Source organism: Lampetra planeri, unplaced genomic scaffold, assembly GCF_965212315.1.
Source record: "Lampetra planeri unplaced genomic scaffold, kcLamPlan1.2.h2 scaffold_114, whole genome shotgun sequence".
Lineage (NCBI taxonomy): Eukaryota > Metazoa > Chordata > Hyperoartia > Petromyzontiformes > Petromyzontidae > Lampetra > Lampetra planeri.
This window is the reverse complement of record NW_027613851.1, coordinates 179,087-194,703: the sequence shown is the minus strand read 5'-3', so window position 1 is coordinate 194,703 and position 15,617 is coordinate 179,087. Positions and strand designations below refer to the sequence as shown.

At 45.0% G+C, this 15,617-nt stretch overlaps 5 non-coding genes across 5 annotated transcripts; 1 reads left to right on the top strand and 4 right to left on the bottom strand.

Annotated features, from left to right (window-relative positions):
• Nucleotides 1–2,331: 2,331 nt before the first annotated feature.
• Nucleotides 2,332–2,422, bottom strand: TRNAR-UCU (transfer RNA arginine (anticodon UCU)). The gene is given in 2 exon segments: nt 2,332–2,367; nt 2,386–2,422. It is a non-coding gene; the product is annotated as a tRNA-Arg (tRNA).
• A 784-nt stretch (nt 2,423–3,206) lies between these two features.
• TRNAR-UCU (transfer RNA arginine (anticodon UCU)) lies at nt 3,207–3,297 on the bottom strand. Its single transcript is given in 2 exon segments — nt 3,207–3,242; nt 3,261–3,297. It is a non-coding gene; the product is annotated as a tRNA-Arg (tRNA).
• Nucleotides 3,298–4,397: 1,100 nt separating this feature from the next.
• Nucleotides 4,398–4,488, bottom strand: TRNAR-UCU (transfer RNA arginine (anticodon UCU)). The gene is given in 2 exon segments: nt 4,398–4,433; nt 4,452–4,488. It is a non-coding gene; the product is annotated as a tRNA-Arg (tRNA).
• A 1,870-nt stretch (nt 4,489–6,358) lies between these two features.
• Nucleotides 6,359–6,449, top strand: TRNAR-UCU (transfer RNA arginine (anticodon UCU)). Its single transcript is given in 2 exon segments — nt 6,359–6,395; nt 6,414–6,449. It is a non-coding gene; the product is annotated as a tRNA-Arg (tRNA).
• A 4,330-nt stretch (nt 6,450–10,779) lies between these two features.
• TRNAR-UCU (transfer RNA arginine (anticodon UCU)) lies at nt 10,780–10,870 on the bottom strand. Its single transcript is given in 2 exon segments — nt 10,780–10,815; nt 10,834–10,870. It is a non-coding gene; the product is annotated as a tRNA-Arg (tRNA).
• Between the last annotated feature and the right edge of the window lie 4,747 nt (nt 10,871–15,617).

Below are 15,617 nucleotides of genomic sequence, written 5' to 3'. Positions count from 1 at the left end.
GTTACAAAACAATTTTCATTGTCACAATTACCTTTATTTTTCAAACGACAATGTAACCAAATATAAGCCACTCAGGCAGACGGAAACAACTCTAAAAACGCAATTCTGCCTTTCATTCAGTCAGATAACATTGAACAAACTGCATATAGAATACCTTAAATTTCCATGAGTTTTATGATGTATTTATTCTGACAGAGCTGGCGAGCCATAAATAACACATTATAAGACCGAAGCTGCGGGCCGTATGAAATCTGCCCGCGGGCCGGATTTTCGACATGCCTGCTATAGAGGCAAGTGCTGCTAAGCTGTGAAGGCCGGCATGGCACACGAGGGGGGTTGGGTGGTCAGCTAGCACCACGCCCGGCCGCCTTTGTCTCCAGAGTTGCAGTGGGGTCTGTTGCAGTGGGGGTCTCCGCCTGATGTCGAGAGGAACGTGTCTTTAATAAAGTGCCATGTCAAGATTCGTGTGTCAAGTCGTCTTTAGCCTGCAGTGTGAATGGACCAGTGGCCACGGGAGGTAATGGCAGGGGAGTCAGCCTGCAGTGCGAATGGACTAGTGACCACGGGAGGTAATGACTGGGGAGTCAGCCTGCAGTGCGAAAGGGACTGGTGGCCTTGGGAGGTAATGACAGGGGAGTCAGCCTGCAGTGCGAATGGACCAGTGGCCACCTGAGGACGGCTGCTTGCATTGTGGCCGAAACGTCGTGAGAATTATTTTATTATGTTTTATTTTTATTCTTATTTTATTTCCATTCTACGTATTTTTAAATATTTTATTACCTTCTGCGTTTTCGAAAGCGCCCCCCAATGGCCAGAAGCGTCATGGCACCACATCAGAGCTACCTCGATGTTTAAAGAAAACTTCCCCTCCACGGTGTTAAACGTTTCTGAATATTTCTTGAAACGACACATTTGCTGCCTATTGTGCAGAAGGTGCCTGATGCCATGCTTGTACCAGTTGAAAGGGTAAAAACCTATTACTATATTTTGCCACTGGTAAAGGAGATGTCTCATAGTGTAAATGCTTACCCCGAGCTCTCAATACTCTGATATTGCGCTGTCTTTGAGTTGTACGCATTTTGGCGTCATCTGGTCCAACACCAATGGAGACTAGGCTCTAAGAAAAGCTGTCTCGGGTGTGGACCAATCAACTTCAAGGACAGTGCATATCATTATCATCATCAGAGTTGTTTCTTTTTGTTTGCATTTTGACTGCTTGTGTTGTGGTTATTGCAAACATGATGCCTTGTATAAAGGTGTCAGTTTTTGTACCAGTTGAAAGGGTAAAAACCTATTACTATATTTTGCCACTGGTAAAGGAGGTATCATAGTAATGCCATGTTGTTCAGTATTTCAGAATGCCGCATGCTCACGTGTCCAGCCCACATTTTTATCATGCGGTTTTAAAGACGTGTGTTGTCTATAATTAAGTAAATACTGACCAGGAACAACCTTAGGGAAGGTTCTGTGGTAGAGGGAAACTGGTGCGGTTGGAAAGCCACAGCTTTAAATTGTATCTGGAAGTAAAAAAACAACCTTATCCTACGACATCAGCAAAGCCATGCCCCCAGAGGTCGCAATCGGGTACCCGATACCCGGCTACCCGTGCCCGGCCGGGTACGGGTACGGGTACCCGTTTGCGACCCTGGTGCGGCCGGGTACGGGTAAGCCGTGAGTCACTGGTGAGTAACCGTTTGTCACTCATTTCCCAACGTCTTGTCTCTTCTCACAATTCAAGTTCCTAGAATCAACCCACCCGCGCCTGCAACATGGCTTCATCCCAGAGGTCGCAATCAGGTACCCAATACCCGTACCCTACCCGTACCCGGCTGGGTACGGGTACGGCCGGGCACGGGTACCCGTTTGCGATCTTGGTGCGGCCGGGTACGGGTAAGGAATCAAAACCCGTTTGCGACCTCTGCATGACCCACAACAGAGTCAATCAGATTCAGTTGCGATATCGTTTGCACGCGCATAGACACGCAGTGTTACCAACAAAAAAGGCTTATTGCGTAACCTGACTCAGACATGGAAATGTTATCGGCACTTTAACGAAAGCAATTTAAAAACTACGAAGCAAAACAGGGATAACACACATGATGTGGCCTGCCTCTCCTAGCCATTTGCTCAACCGCATGCATCCATTATCCTTTCTGGTGATAAGATGTTCAGACACCAAATAGATACCTGTTTTGCATTGGCAAATCTATCAGCAAGATTGGTGATACCCTTGCTTTTATTGGAGAACCACAGCGCCCCCCAATCAACCTGAGTGCTTGTTTTGGTTCGTATTTTTGTTCGTATTTTTTTATTATTATTTATTAAAATATCCGACCCCGGCGGGACTCGAACCCGCAACCTTTGAATGTCAGCCACAAGTTCCGCTAGAAGTCCAACGCGCTATCCATTGCGCCACGGGGCCCACCTGTTGCACTAACCAGGTATGTGGAAATATCCTCCTGTTTCGTTGCAAACGAACACCTCACGGACACGCACCACGCACACACGACATCTCCACTCTCACGATAACACGCATCAATCACACGCGCGGGTCAGGGGTTAAAGGGCAGTGACGTCACCCGGACGAGGCGTGCCCGGCGCGGATGTGTATTGGGAGCGAGGGCGGAGATGGAGGGGTTAAAAGGGGCTGTGGGATGTGTGTTCGGGGTTGGTTTTGGAACAAGTGTTGCTGTGCGTTGGAGAAATAAAGAAGTGCATTAACCATTCTCCGACTCCTCTTCAAATGCACTAACAGACTAAAGTTTGAATATTAAATCAGACTCAAGAACGCCATTAAACATTGCACTATGGTTTAAGATGAAATCGGACGCAAAAATCAATAACAATCGTAATACTAACAACATCATCAAAGACACCTTTGTTCAATGGATGTATTTTCGTATTTGGCAACGCACGGTCCTGTCGAATCATTTCTAATCGATGCATTGGCAAGCAACACTGCGATCGAGTAACGATGTGCCACCTTCCCCAGTTAGTTTTCATGAAAAATAAGATAAAGCTTTTAACCCTTTCTGGTGATAAGATGTTCACACACCAAATAGATACCTGTTTAGCATTGACAGAATCTATCAGCAAGATTGTTGATTCTCTCGCAGCCTGCTTTTATTGGAGAACCACAGCGCCCCCAATCAACCTTCCTGCCTGTTTTGTTTCGTATTTTTTTTTTTATAATTTATTAAAATATCCGACCCCGGCGGGACTCGAACCCGCAACCTTTGAATGTCAGCCACAAGTTCCGCTAGAAGTCCAACGCGCTATCCATTGCGCCACGGGGCCCACCTGTAGCAGTGGCCAGGTATGTGGACACATCCTCCTGTTTCGTGGCAAACGAATCGTTCTAGCATGTTCTGGCTATCTGCCTGATGATGCTGGTTGTAATTACTGGCGAAACGTCGTACTCAGATTGTAAATCTTCTTGGTTCTTTCGGTAAAGTCACGTAGAATGGAAATAATACAATAATAAAAATTAAACATAAAATACAATTTTCACGACGTTTTGGCCACAACGCAAGCAGCCGTCCTCAGGTGAAGAACAGGTCTTAGAGTCGCGGCATGTTGTTCACCTGAGGACGGCTGCTTGCGTTGTGGCCGAAACGTCCTGAGAATTATTTTAAAATGTTTTATTTTTATTATTTTATTATTTCCCTTCTACGTGACTTTACCGTAAGAACCAAGAAGATGAATCCCTGCAGTCACGAAAGCTTTAAATCGAAATTCAGATTGTAAATGTTGTGGATTTGCCCTCCAACCTAGCAGATGAACCCCTTCCGATTGTAAATGTTGTGGATTTGCCCTCCAACCTAGCAGATGAACCCCTTCCGTCTGAACTCTACAGAACGCCACGAGACTGGGAGGATGATTCCCCGAATCTGGCTGTCCTCCTGATGATGCCAGTTGCAATTGCTGGCCAAATGTCGTCCTTTTTTGTAAATATTGTGAATTTGCTCTCCAACACACAGGTGTGCTGTACGAGTAACGAATTGGCACGTTCTGTTTACGTGACAAACCTTACTAGTTGGCTGTGTCAGGTGGTGGTGGATTTCACGACATATTTATATTTACGCGACCCAATCCCACCCAAAAAAACCTTTATTATAAATGACATTGGTCGCGAAAGGCTATGTGTTAAACGTGAGATGATGTATTAGAGGTCAGAAAGTATATTCATTGATAAAATATCTGACCCGGGCAGGACTCAAACCCGCAACCTTTGAATATCAACCACAGCTCCAGCTAGCAGTCCAACACGCTATCCGTTGTGCCACGACCCAAAGCCTGCTTTTATTGGGGAACCACATCGCCCTCACCAATCAACCTAAGTGCTTGTTTTGGGTCGTATTTTGGTTCGTATTTTTTCTATAATTTATTAAAATTTCCGACCCCGGCGGGACTCGAACCCGCAACCTTTGAATGTCAGCCACAAGTTCCGCTAGAAGTCCAACGCGCTATCCATTGCGCCACGGGGCCCACTTGTAGCAGTGGCCAAGTCTGTGGACACATCCTCCTGTTTCGTTGCAAACGAATTGTTCTGGCATGTTCTGGCGATCTGCCTGAACACGTTCCTTCGGAGTGGGCAGGTAGGAACTTGGTTGGACAGCCCATTCGTGCACGACAGAAAGCTCGCGGTCACGTGATGCATTTCAACCAATCCGGGAGTGTACATGTTTGGGACGGGCTATGCACGACAGACAAATAATCCCTGGTGGGCAGTGTGGAACTGTTGTTCCTTCCTGTATAATGCTGGTTGTAATTACTTGTGAAACGTCGTACTCAGATTGAGAATGTTGTGGATTTACCCTCCAACCCAGCAGATGAACCCTTTCCGTCTAAAATCTACAGAAAGCCACGAGACTGGGAGGATGACTCCCTGAATCTGGCTGTCCGCCTGATGATGCCAGTTGCAATTACTGGCCAAATGTCGTCCTTTTTTGTAAATATTGTGGATTTGCTCTCCAACACACCGGTGTGCTGTACGAGTAAAGAATGGGCACGTTCTGTTTACGTGACAAACCTTACTAGTTGGCTGTGTCAAGTCGTGGTGGATTTAACGACGTACTTATATTTACGCGACCCAACCCCCCCCCAAAAGAAAACCTTTGTGGTCGCGAAAGCCTATGTGTTAAACGTGATATGATGTATTAGAGGTCAGAAAGTATAATCATTGATAAAATATCTGACCTGGGCAGGACTCAAACCCGCAACCTTTGAATATCAACCACAGCTCCAGCTCGCAGTCCAACACACTATCCATTGTGCCACGACCCAAAGCCTGCTTTTATTGGAGAACCACAGTGCCCACCAATCAAACCTTTGTGCGTGTTTTGGGTCATATTTTTATTTATTTATTAAAAATCCGACCCCGGCGTGACACGAACCCACAACCTTGGAATGTCAGCCACAAGTACCGCTAGAAGTCCAACGCGCTATCCATTGCGCCACGGGGCCCACTTTTAGCAGTGGCCAAGTCTGTGGACATATCCTCCTGTGTCGTTGCAAACGAATTGTTCTGGCATGTTCTGGCTATCTGCCTGAACACGTTCCTTCGGAGTGGGCAGGTAGGAACTTGGTTGGACAGCGCATTCGTGCACGACAGAAAGCTCGCGGTCATGTGACGCATTTCAACCAATCCGGGAGCGTACATGTATGGGAGGGGCTATGCACGACAGACAAATAATCCCTGGTGGGCACCAAACTTAATTAGGGGCCGTCCATAAATGATGTCACGCACATAGGGGGAGGGGGGGGATCAGACATTTGTGACGATGTGTGACGAGGGGGGGGGGGGTTGAGAAATGTGACGTCACGTCAAAATGTGCAACTTTAAATAAATATAGACAACACGTTCTACTGAATTAAAATTACTTTTTAAACACATTCCTGCGGAGGGAGCTGGTAGGATCGTTGGGTTGCTCGGTCAATTGCCAGGGTCAACGGCGGCGTGGTGTATTCCACAAATATGGCCGACTGTGAGGGCAGGCACAAGCCGGCGTGAGTAGGTTAAACGTTGGGTTTTATAAGGGCACCACGGGGTGACCAGCCCCTCCCCACCCAGCCCCACCCCTCCCACCCCCCACCCAGCCCCACCCTCTCCACCCAACCCCTAACCACCTTCCCCACCCAGCCCCTCCCCACCCTCCCCACCGAGCCCCTCCCCACCCAGCCCCTCCCTCCCCACCCAGCCCGTCCCTGCACGACGGACGGACACAATAATCCCCTGTGGGCTGGTGTAACCAGGAGGTTCCTACCAGTATCAGGCAGATAGCCAGAACATGCCAGAACAATTCGTCTGCAACGAAACAGGAGGATATGTCCAGAGACTTGGCCACTGCTCCATGTGGGCCCCGTGGCGCAATGGATAGCGCGTTGGACTTCTAGCGGAACTTGTGGCTGACATTCAAAGGTTGCGGGTTCGAGTCCCGCCGGGGTCGGATATTTTAATTAATTGAAAAAAAATACGAACCAAAATAGGAACCAAAACACGAAATAAGGTTCTCCAATATCACCAATCTTGCTGATAGACTAAGCCAATGCAAAACAGGTATCTATTTGGTGTGTGAACATCTTATCACCAGAAAGGGTTAAAACCTCGTCTTCTTTTTCATGAAAACTAACGGGGGCCGTTTCACATCGTTACTCAATCGCAGTGTTGCTCGCCAATGCATCGATCAGAAATTATTCGCCATTGAACAAAGGTGTTTTTGATGATGTTGTTAGTATTACGATTGTTATTGATTTTTGCGTCCGATTTAATATTAAACCATAGTCTGTTATATTTTTGGTTCTTTCGGAAAAGTCACGGAGAAGGGAAATAATAAAATAATATAAATAAATAAAAATTCTCACGACGTTTCGATTGCAACACAAGCAATCATCATCAGGTGTGAAAACCACAGCAAGAACATTTTCAAATTTTCTTGCTGTGGGTTTCACACTTGATGATGATTGTTTTATTTGTATTATTTTATTTTGTCCCTTCTCCGTAACTTTACTGAAAGAACCAAGAATATGAATCCCTGCAGGTACGAAAGCTTTAAATCGAAACGTAGTCTGTTAGTGCAATGTTTATTAAAAATAAAGTGAATAAACAAACTAATGTAGACTGACTGGAGCCTGGTTAGGGGCCGTCCATAAATGACGTCACGCGATTTTGGACGATTTTTGACCCCCCTCGTCACACAGCGTCACAAAAAGTCAGACCCCCCCCCTCAAATATGACGTTACAAAGCTCTGCCCCCCCCCCCCCAATCATATTTCCATTTTGAAAATAAAACATGCTTCAAATCGCCTTAAACTATTGTCATTGTAGTGCATATTGAATGTGGCGCTGCACTCTGATGTTGTAGGACAGGGGTCTGCAACCTTTAAGACATAAAGAGCCACTTGGACCCGTTTCCGAAGGAAAAAATAAACTGGGAGCCGCAAAACCATTGCAACATTTAAAACAAATATAACACTGCATATATTGTTTCTTACCTTATTGCTATATATATAGGATCGTGCAGTCAGCTGTCAATCTGAATAAAAAAAGGACTTTTTCACTTAACAATGTAAAATATATTTTTGCAAATTAATAGCTAAATTACCTGGTTAATGGGATTTTTGCTCCTGAACCTCAGTGCACAGTGTCTGCACATCAGGGCTGTAAGACGTCACCTTCATTTTCACACAGGCTTGCAAGCTGTCATCTGTGAGGCGTGATCGATGTTTGTTTTTAATATAGTTCATGTTGGAGAAGACCTGCTCACATACATATGTGGAGCCGAAGATCGACAGGACTCCAAATGCATACTTTTTCATGTTTATATAAGTGTTGGGGATGGCATTCCATGTTTCGAATACAAGTTTGTCCTGTTTGGGAAGGTTTTCAATATCACTCCATTTATGATTCTGAGCCAGAATGGCCTTCTGACGGGCAACATCCTCAAGAGTAGCGGTCAAGCATTTGAACTTGGACACCCATATATCTTTGTCGGCTATATCGGCCAGTTCCATCTCAAGATCAGGTTGACTTACACCTGCAAATGCAGTCATATTCAATAGGGATGGATCGATCGCCAGGGGAGTGACAGGGAAGGATAATGTCGTTTTTTCCTCTCTGAACTCACAGAATCGTTTCCCAAACGAACTTTGCATTGTGGTGATTGCAGACTTGAAATATTCCAAATTTATCGTATCATGACTTTGTTTGAACTCTCTCAAAGAGGGAAAGTGAGACAGTGTACCTCTCTGTACATCTTTGACAAACACTGTCAACTTGCGCTCGAATGCCAAAACCTCCTCCAGCATGTGCAGGGCTGTGCCTCCTTTCCCCTGAAGGGTTGTATTTAGCGTGTTTAGATGTGCTGTCATGTCTACCATAAAATGTAATTTTTCCAGCCACTCTGGCTGTTCCAGCTCAGCAAAGGTGAGCTCTTTGCTGCCCAGGAAGGTTTTTACTTCTTCCAAACATGTGACAAAGCAACGGCAACGTTATTGCCTGTCACCGGGCGGGCAGTGTGGAGCGGAGCGGCGACCTGTCAGCAGCGGCAACGCCAGAGCAGGTGTCACAGTGCGCCTCCTCCCCTCGCTAGCATCCGCCCCGGAGCCGCGGTCAAGGTTCAAAAGAGCCGCATGCGGCTCCGGAGCCGCAGGTTGCCGACCCCTGTTGTAGGAGAAAGCATTTATTAAAAAGTCTATTTAATTCAGTAGAACGTGTTGTCTACATTTATTTAAAGTTGCGGATTTTGATGTGACGTCACATTTCTCAAACTCCCCCCCCCTCGTCACACATCGTCACAAATATCTAATACCCCCCCCCCCCCAGGTGCGTGACGTCATTTATGGACGGCGCCTTATTAACTTTGGTGAGTGTACTGGTAGCGTATAATGTAGAGTGTAGTCTGGTTTTTAAGCTGGTGAGCGTATTGACAGTCTATGATGTAGACTGTAGCACTGGGTATTAAACTGAGTGAGCGTACTGGCAGTCTATAATGTCGACTAACCTGGTTCTTTCAGTAATTTTTATATAATAAAAATATAATATAAATATAGAAAAATAAAACCAAAAAACACGACTTTCAATCGCAACACAAGCGGTCAGTCATCAGAAAAAGGGGGGTTAGCCTCTTAAAGGTAAACTGTTTATAAAGGTTTAGTGTTGCCCAAGTGTGTCAGCAGAGTGGGCGGGGCAGTTTATGTTAATGTAGGAGAAAGCAACGCCAACGCAGTGGGTCTACACCAATTAAAATGGCCGCCAGGCAATGATTTGCACCTCGCTCCACACACCCACACCGCTGATGGTGGCGGTTGACAAGAAAACCCAAATCAAGTCATGACCCAAAGTGGTTGATGACATCTTTCCAATGATTGCTGAGTTTATAACCATCCTCTCGGTTGAAATTGTGTCTGTGCCTGTATATATGGATGGCTTCATGAACGAATCTTTGTTGATAGCCAGTTGACTTGCAAAATACCATCGTCTTAAAGAAATCAATTTCGTGTGATTTCCCCCATGTAGCCTCTAACAGACTGTGTGGGGGAGGGCAAAGTGCTCTTCGCGAGTAGCAACACTTAATCAAGGGACATAAGGGGGGTGGGTTGGTAAGCACCACGCCCGGCCGCCTTTGTCTCCCTAGTAGCGATGTTTTACTCCGCAGCACCAGGTACTCCTTTGACGCTGACCATCCCAACTTCAAGCCAGCCCAGCAACAATCTGTAGCCGATACACCTGAGAAGTTCAGCCCCTGGGTGACATGAGCCACGTGGGGTCAAGGCTACAGGTGGCCCCGTGGTGCAATGGATAGCGTGTTGGACTTCAAGCTGGAGCTGTGGTTGACATTCAAAGGTTGCGGGGTTGAGTCCTGTCCGGGTCAGATATTTTATCAATGACTATACTTTCTGATCTCTCACGTTTAACACGTAGGCTTTCGCGACCAATCCCATCTATAATAAAGGGTTCATTTTGGGGGGGGGTGGGTTGGGTCGCGTAAAGATAAATATGTCGTGAAACCCGCCACCAACTGACACGGCCAATTAGTAAACAACACGTGCCAATTCGTTACTCGTACAGCACGCCGGTGTGTTGAAGAGCAAATCCACAACATTTACAAAAAGATTACGACATTTGGCCATTAATTGCAACTGGTATCATCAGATGGACAGCCAGATTCGGGGAGACATCCTCCAGGTCTCGTGGCTTTCTATAGATTTTAGATGAAAGGGCTTCATCTGCTAGGTTGAAGGGCAAATCCACAACATTTACAATCTGGATTTAAACCTTTCGTGACTGCAGGGATTCATCTTCTTGGTTCTTTCGGTAAAGTCACGTAGAATGGAAATAATAAAATAATAAAATAAAACATAATAAGATAATTCTCACGACGTTTCGGCCACAACGCAAACAGCCGTCCTCAGGTGAAGACCAGGTCTGTCGGGGAGACAGCGTCTGAATGAAACAGCACCATGCTTGGAGCGTATATTTACCAAGTTTGCAGTCGATCGCTCATTGGGAAGTGGGTAAAATTTGAGTTAGAAGATTCTTTGAGGATACGACAACAGACGGAGTGAGTTAAATAAAAGCGTGTAATAATAAGAAGAGGTTTTAACCCTTTCTGGTGATAAGATGTTCAGACACCAAATAGATATCTGTTTTGTATTGGCCAATCTATCAGCAAGATTGGTGATCTCCTCGGAGCCTGCTTTTATTGGAGAACCACAGCGCCCACCAATCAACCTCAGTGCGTGTTTTGTTTCGCATTTTTTTAAATTTATTAAAATATCCGACCCTGGCGGGACTCGAACCCGCAACCTTTGAATGTCAGCCACAAGTTCCGCTAGAAGTCCAACGCGCTATCCATTGCGCCACGGGGCCCACCTGTAGCGGTGGCCAAGTCTGTGGACACATCCTCCTGTTTCGTGGCAAACGAATTGTTCTGGCATGTTCTGGCTATCTGCCTGATGATGCTGGTTCTAATTACTGGCGAAACGTCGTAATCAGATTGTAAATGTTGTGGATTTGCCCTCCACGAGACCGGGAGGATGACTCCCTGAATATGGCTGTTCGCCTGATGATGCCAGTTGCAATTACTGGCCAAATGTCGTACTCTTTTTGTAAATGTTGTGGATTTGCTCTCCAACACACCGGTGTGCTGTGCAAGTAACGATTTAGCAAGCCCATCTCTAAACCTCTATAAACAGTTTGCCTTTAGAGGCTAACCCCCCTTTATTTTGGTGATTTCGAAAAGTGTATTGTTTAGCCATGTTTGTTTGTTGTAGTACAGAGTTAGACTGATGGCCTTAATCTAAGTTGTCTTGTGGTTGTTGTTGGTTGTTTGACTTGCATCCCACTGGGATTTTTGCACACAGCGTTGGTGTACGGTGCTTTTTTCTGCAATATTTTGCTGTCTTGGATTTTCTGTTTGCACTCAGTCACATATTCACTTTAAGATGTTTTTTTGTTCATGTTTTTGTTTGTTGTGGTTGCACCCGATTCAAGAGCCGAATGGCTCACAGGGCTATACCTAATAAATGAACTTGAACTTCCTGATGACGACCGCTTGTGTTGCGATCGAATGTCGTGTTTTTTGTTTTTATTTATATCCATAGTTTATTTTTATTATATTTAAATGACCAAAAGAACCAGGCTACAGTCGACATTATAGACTACCAGTACGCTCACTCAGTTTAATAACCATTGCTACAGTCTACATCATAGGCTGTCAATACGCTCACCAGCTTATAAACAAGGCTACAGTCGATACTATAGACCAGAGGTGGGACAAAGTCATTGTTATGCAAGTCCAAGTCGAGTCGCAAGTCATCAAATTCATGACTCGAGTCTGACTCGAGTCCAAGTCACATGACTCGAGTCCACATCTCATAGGTGGGACAAAGTCATTGTTATGCAAGTCCAAGTCGAGTCGCAAGTCATCAAATTCATGACTCGAGTCTGACTCGAGTCCAAGTCACATGACTCGAGTCCACACCTCTGCTATAGACTGCCAGTACCCTCACCGAGGTTAAGAACCAGGCTACAGTCTACATTATAGACTGCTAGTCCACTCACGCAGCTTAATAACCAGTGCTACAGTCTACATTATAGACTACCAATACACTCACCAAACTTAATAACCAGGCTACAGTCATGGAGTCAACAACATTGGGGGGGACCAAATCTTCCAGGGTGTCTGGGGGTCCCAACCCAGAAAAATATTTAAATTTTAAAACTCATTTCCTGCCTAAAATATTTAAAAAATTCACTAACACATGGTATGGACTTTGTATTACTTTTTTACAATAATGTCTAATAGTGTATTGTATTACATTGCTCTGTTTTTAACTTTTTTTTTTTACCATTTCTTGTTTCATTTTATGTAATGGCAGAGATTCTGGATTAATAAAGTACAACCATAACCACAATCATATAAACAGAAATCTACGCATTGATTTATATGAAGACAAGTCCAGATATTGTGGCCAAGGTTTAGCAAATTGTTGTTTTTATTTACATAGCATAGCAATTATTTTTTTATAGCAATATATTGAGAGGGGGACATTTGGAGCATATTTTAATATTTCTATTATAATATTTATATTATAATTACGGCCCTGGTCAGTCTACATTAGTTGTTTTTGTTTTCTTTTGTATTCACTTTATTTTTATTATTATATTATTTTTCTATCTTTGGTTCCTTGGGTAAAGACCCAAGGAACCAAAGAATAGGAGTGAGGTGACATCACTAAGCGCGATGACGTCATCACGCTGCGGGCCCAATCAACCTGATCGGGCCCCACTGCGTGGTGACGTCACCGCGCTCAATATAAAAAGGAGCGTGGTGACGTCACCTCACTCCTGTTCATTGGGGCGCCGCAGGTTGGTGACGTCACCACGCTCAGGTTGATTGGGGCGCCGCTGCGTGGTTGACGTTGCCGTGTTCTGACTCCCCAATCACCCGGAGCGTGATGACGTATGTGGTGATGTCACCACGCTACATTCAATTTGATTGCAGTGACGTCACCACGCAACGGCACCCCATTCAACTTGAGCGCGATGACGTCATCACGCTCCGGCGCCCGATCAACCTTAGCGGAGTGACGTAACCACGCACGATTAACCTCAAGGCGGTGTCGTCACCATGCAGCAGCGCCACAATCAGACTGAGTGTGGTAACGTCAACACGCTCCATTCAACCTGAGCGCGGTGACGTCATGTTAGGAGAAAAAGAACCAGTTCCCGTTGAATGTCCGGTTTATTGTGGCGCCGCTACGGAGTGACGTCATCGCCCTCAGGTTGACTGGAGCGTGATGACGTCACCGCATCCTTTTTTGACAGGAGCGTGGTGACGTCCCCAAAGCTCCGGTTCATTGGGGCGCAGCTGCTGTGATGTTACCGCGCTCATGTTGAATAGAGCGTGGTGACGTCATGACGTTCCGGTCGATTGAATCGCCGCGGCGTTGTGACGTCAACGCGCTCGGGTTGAATGGAGCGTGGTGACGTCACTAGACAGCGGCACGTTATGTAACCTGAGCGCGGTGACGTCACCGGGCAGTGTCTTAGAATCTACATATCGGGAACCGGTTCCCAGTCTGTTGACATTGCCCCATAGTCTTTCTGTGAGGACCGGTTCCCGATCTCTTAACAAAGGCCCATACACAGACAAAGTTCCCCCGTGTATCCTCTAACAGACTGTGGGGCAGGGGGGGGGACAAAGTGCTCTGAGCGAGTAGCAACACCTAATGAAGGCATTAAAAGGGAGTGGGGTGGTAAACACCACGCCCGGCCGCCTTTGTCTCCCCAGCAACGATCTGTAGTCTATAGATCTGAGAAGTTCATCCCCTGGGTTACACGAGCCACGTGGGGGGAAAATAAACAGGTGGCTCCGTGGCGCAATGGATAGCCCGTTGCACTTCCAGCTGGAACTTTGTGGCTGCGGGTTCAAATCCCGCCGAGGGCGGACATTATAAACAAATTATCCAGATAAAAAGTTTGTTATCCAGATTGTTGAAGGGTAAAAAAACTCAACACATACGTTAAAATAGTGGGCTCATAAAGTGTACATAACACGATTTTTGTTCCTGGGTAGTAAGTGGATATTTCCTAATTGATTCTAGATTTGAAGCTTTCGTGCCTGCAAGGATTCATATTCATAGGTTATTTTCGGTAAAGTCACGTAGGTAGAAAATTAAAATTAAAAACTTTACCGAAAAAACCTAAGAATATATTTCCTAATTGCTTATGCCTCAAAAGCATAGAAAATTGCTATTATTCCCCACAAGTCTTGCTTTTGTGACCAGGACTTTATGTGAAGGAACGACACGAATGCACACCACGTTTTCTCATGAAAAATAGGTACATTTCAAAATATCACTGTCCTGGTCACAAAAGCAAAGTTTGTGGGGGAATAATAGCCATTAATTCTAGATTTGAAGCTTTCGTGACTGCAAGGATTCATATTCTTAGGTTTTTTCGGTAAAGTCACGTAGGTAAAACATTAAAATTAATAAAAGTAAAATAAAAATCACGACGTTGTATCAAGCTGTCGTGGCTGTGACGGTTCCACCTGAAGACGGAAGCTTGTGTTGTCTCCGAAACGTCATGATTTTTATTTTATTTTACTTTTATTAATTTTAATGTTTTACCTACGTGACTTTACCGAAACAACCTAAGAATAATAATAGCCATTTTCTGTACTTTTGAGGGATAAGCAATTAAAAAATAACACTTACTACCCAGGAACTAAAAAACATTTTTTGTTACACAGTGAATTTGTCCCTGGCTGCTCTTCAGAGCAGATTAGCTTTTGAATATGAATAGCTTTTGATTGTTTAATTCACAATTTTATGCGGTTTGCACGATTGCAATTGAGGATGGCATTCATCCAGCGGTAGATCGACCAAGACCGATTAAGAGCCCCGAGGACGGGAAACCCCATACAAGCCACGTGCTCTCACTGCGACCCGGCTTATATTCTCGATAATGCCACGACTAAACCCGGTCCCTAACCTCCCGTCCAGTGGCACACGTGGTGACAAGAGGTGATATTTTTCCTCCACCATAAGAGATTTTTTGTTTCGATGTAAAGCTTTCGTGACTGCAGGGATTCATCTTATTGGTTCTTTCGGTAAAGTCACGTAGAAGGGAAATAATAAAATAAAACATAATAAAATAATATAATAAAATATAATAAAATAATATAATAATATTAATATATTATTATATTTCGATTTAAAGCTTTCGTGACTGCAGCGATTCATCTTCTTGGTTCTTTCGGTAAAGTCACGTAGAAGGGAAATAATAAAATAATAAAAATAAAACATAATAAAATAATTCTCACGACGTTTCGGTCACAACGCAAGCAGCCGTCCTCAGGTGAAGAACAGGTCTGTCGGGAAGATAGCTATGAAAAGCTCTCCAGTGACGCTACCATTCAATTCACATCCACGCACATCAATTGATTTCGTTGCTTCATCTCCGCAGCGGTGGCCGCTTTCTCTTGGAATCTGTTCGTTTAATTGTCAGTCCATCATCCCCAGTCTCATCCGTGCGCCCTCTTAGACATTTGGTGTCCTGCCCAAACACACACACACAGTCATTTTGATTACTAGTCAACGTCTCTGAT